Raw genomic sequence first — 3669 nt, 5'->3', positions numbered from 1 at the left:
GTGTGTGTGTGTGTGTGTGTGTGTGTGTGTATGTATATATATCGCCTTTAATTCTGCCCAGAGGCAAACACAGGAAACATTTTGGTATATGCACTTTGTTTTGTTTGTTTTGTTTTACAAATGTGAAAGGTCCAGGTATCTATACTTCCATGAGTTTTTCTCTGTGTTGTGTGTTTCCAAAAGTGTGATTATGTTATTTATGCTGCTTTGTAACCTTTTTACTTCCTAGTGCCTGATGAACACCTTTCTTTCCTTACGGATACACAGTATCAAAGGATGGTTTTCAAGTTAAAATTCTGACCTTTGCATCCACATAGGGTGAGCATGTACATGTTCTTTAATGAAGGAACTGGGAGGATGGTAAAACAGGTTCAATAGAGAAACAGAAATGTATATAGTCAGTGTGGAAAAATGTATTTAAATGGGATTTCTAGGTTAGATAAGAAACTGGTTAATATTCTACAAGGCAATGAAATTCTATCCTTTGGGGTTATCTTTTCTGCTGGACAGAAATAATTTGCATCTCAACTAGACACAATCAAAATCATTTGCAATTTATTCATACATAAATTCACATCTAATTTCATAGAGTCTAGGCCCCTAAGTAAATGGTCAAACAAAAAAAAACATATTTCTCTAGAGCAATGATTCTCAACTAAAGGTGATTTTGCCTCCCAGAGGACATTTGGCAATGGCCAAAGACATGTTTGGTTGTCACCATTGAGGACTGATAGTGGCATCTGGTGGGCAGAGGCCAGGGGTGCTGTTAAACCTTGTACAATGCACAGGACAGCCTCCACAACAAAGAATTATCCAGGCTAGACTGGCAACCTCCACAACAGAGAATTATCCAGCCCACACTGTCAGTGGTACCCACCTCTACCTATTAGATGCTAGTAGCACCCCCATGGTTGTGACAACCAAAATGTCTCCAGACATTGCCAAATGTTCCACAGAGAGGCAAAATTGCTCCCAGGTCAGATGCACTGCTTTAGAGTTGCACTTTACAAATCCATCGCCTCTAGTCATAGGTAGCCATTTATTTTTATTTTTTATTTTATTTTTATTTATTTACTTTTTTATGTCATAATGTTAATGAACACCAGGGGTTCAGTCTAGGTATTGTTGCTTGATGCACAGAAAGCCAATCACTGAGACAACAAGTATTGCAGGGAAGAAAGCTTTCTTCAGGTGACATCAGTGGGAGAGACAGGAAATAAACCTCAAATCCATTCCTCCTCCCTGACTAAAGTTAGGTGTTTACACATCATGGGAGGATAACAGGAGCAGCAAGGAAGAGGAGTTGGTCAATAGGCAGCAGGGTCATCCCACAGAAGAAATGTACATTTCTCAAGCTTCAGTTCTGTGGACATCTGGCTTGTTGGAAAATTGGGCAGGCAACAACAAAATGTTTACAATCAGCCCAAATTGAAAATTTAGTTTACTTCAAGTGTTCAATAGCCAATTGTGGGCCAAGTGCAGTGGCTCATTCCTGTAATCCCAGCACTTTGGTAGGTCAAGTCAGGAGGACTGCATGAGGGCAAAAGTTTAAGACCAGCTTGGGCAACAGGGCGAGAGACCCCATCTCTACAAAAAAAAGAAAATAAAAAAATAAAACAACAACAACAAAATAGCCATGTTTGGCTAGTAGCTACTCTACTGGGCAGGGCAGGCACAGAACATTTTCCTCTTTGTGGAAAATTCTGCTTGATGGTATTGCCTTAGATAAATAATCATTTCACGGGTCTGTTAGACATTGGGACAATGTAATATTGAAAAAATATGCAGGCCAGGCGCAGTGGCTCAGGCCTTTAATCCCAGGACTTTGGGAGGCTGAGGCATGCAGATCAGTTGAACTCAGGAGTTTGAGACCAGTCTAGGCAACATGGTGAAACCCTGTCTCTAAAAAAAAAAAAAAAAAAAATCACCAGGCACGGTGGTGGGCACCTGTAGTCCTAACTACTCAGGAGGCTGAGGTGGGAGGATGGCTAGAGCCCAGGAGGTGAAGGGTGAAGGTTGCAGGGAGCCGAGACCACACCACTGCACTCCAGCCTGTACACAAGAGCAAGACCCTGTCTCAAAAAAGATTTTAAAAATATATAAAAAATATATATATAAAGAAAAGAAAAAATGTGTGGCTATCCTTTTTCCTTATTTCCAAGTTTTGGATAAATTTTCTTTTTTTCACCAGCACTTTTATTTTTCCTTACACACTCATGTGTTGTTGGGGCCTAATGCTCTCACATAACTGTAAGAAACCAAAATTTTTTGTCATCTCTTGAAGAACTGAGAATTGCATACACACACACACACACACACACATACACACACACACAAAAAAAAACCTTATGTAAATTAAAAGGATGAATACATTTACAGGTATTAATGCAAACCATTTCCAACTCAAGGCAAGTAACAGCCATGGTGTTCTGTCAGGAAAACATCAGCTAAGAAAGGAAACTGGGTCCTATGGCTTAGACTTTCCAATCCTGACAGACCAGCAGGACAGACACAAGTGGTTCAGGAGCCCTTGCCAGCCTCTAAAGAAATCCCAGAACACTCAACCCTAACACATTAACACCCTGCACTGGTGGGAGACTGCTGGCCACGCAGACTCACCGAGCCATGGACTTGTCTTCCACAAGCACGTTCTTACCTCAGCCACAAAGTGACCAAGCCACATACACTAAGGGCTGAGATCCAAGATATGTACAGGGTACTTAACAGATAGCAAGGGAACAGTTAACTTGCATACAAGGTCAAAATCAGCAACAAGTTCTACAATCCAGTGCTGATATTGGATATAAGCTTCAAGGACAAATTTCTTTTCAAAGGCTTATTCCAGTTTCATGAGGCTAGCATGGGGTGTATGCATTTGCCAGGAGCAAATTTATTCTTCTGAATTAACCCATGCAGCAAATGCTAGGCATCTGCTCGCAGTCCATTTAGAAGCATTTGCGCTGGATGATGGAGGGGCCCGAGTCCTCGTACTCCTGCTTGCTAATCCACATCTGCTGGAAGGTAGACAGGGAGGCCAGGATGGAGCCACCGATCCACACCATGTACTTGCACTCAGAGTACTCGATGATGTGATCTTCATGGTGCTGGGCACCAGGCTGGTGATCTCCTGCATCCTGCCTGCAATGTACAGGTACACAGTGGTGCCACAGGACAGCACCATCTCAGCCTACAGGTATTTGTGGATGTCCATGTCACACTTTATGATGGAACTGAAGGTGGTCTCGTGGATGCCGTGGGTTCCATGCCTAGGAAAGAAAGCTGAAACACTGCCTCTGGACGCCAGACCCACTCGTTGCAGATGGTCATGACCTGGCCATCAGGTGGCTCATAGCTCTTCTCCAGGAATGAGGAGAACACGGCGGTGGCCAGCTCCTGCTGGAAGTCCAGGGTAACGTAGCACAGCTTCTCCTTGATGTCACGCACTATCTCCCACTCGGCCGTGGGGGTGAAGCTGTAGCCACACTCGGTGAGGATCTTCATGAGGTAGTTGGTTAGGGGAGATGGGCATCATGTGGGCGACCCCGTCTCCAGAGTCCGTGACAATGCCACTGGTGTGCCCAGAGGACTAGAGGGACAGCACGGCGTGGATGGCCACACGTGGCCACGGTGTTGAAGGTCTCAATCATGATCCAAATTGTCTTCTCTCTG

General features: G+C 43.8%; 1 pseudogene; it reads right to left on the bottom strand.

Moving 5' to 3' along the window:
• Window positions 1-2210: 2210 nt before the first annotated feature.
• LOC108537823 (actin, cytoplasmic 1-like) lies at window positions 2211-3647 on the bottom strand (annotated as a pseudogene).
• Window positions 3648-3669: the final 22 nt, after the last annotated feature.

The sequence above is a fragment of the Rhinopithecus bieti genome, unplaced genomic scaffold (assembly GCF_001698545.2).
Source record: "Rhinopithecus bieti isolate Rb0 unplaced genomic scaffold, ASM169854v2 scaffold_15185, whole genome shotgun sequence".
Taxonomy (NCBI): Eukaryota; Metazoa; Chordata; class Mammalia; order Primates; family Cercopithecidae; genus Rhinopithecus; species Rhinopithecus bieti.
The sequence above is the reverse complement of the archived record's forward strand: the minus strand, read 5'-3'. Positions and strand labels throughout refer to the sequence as shown.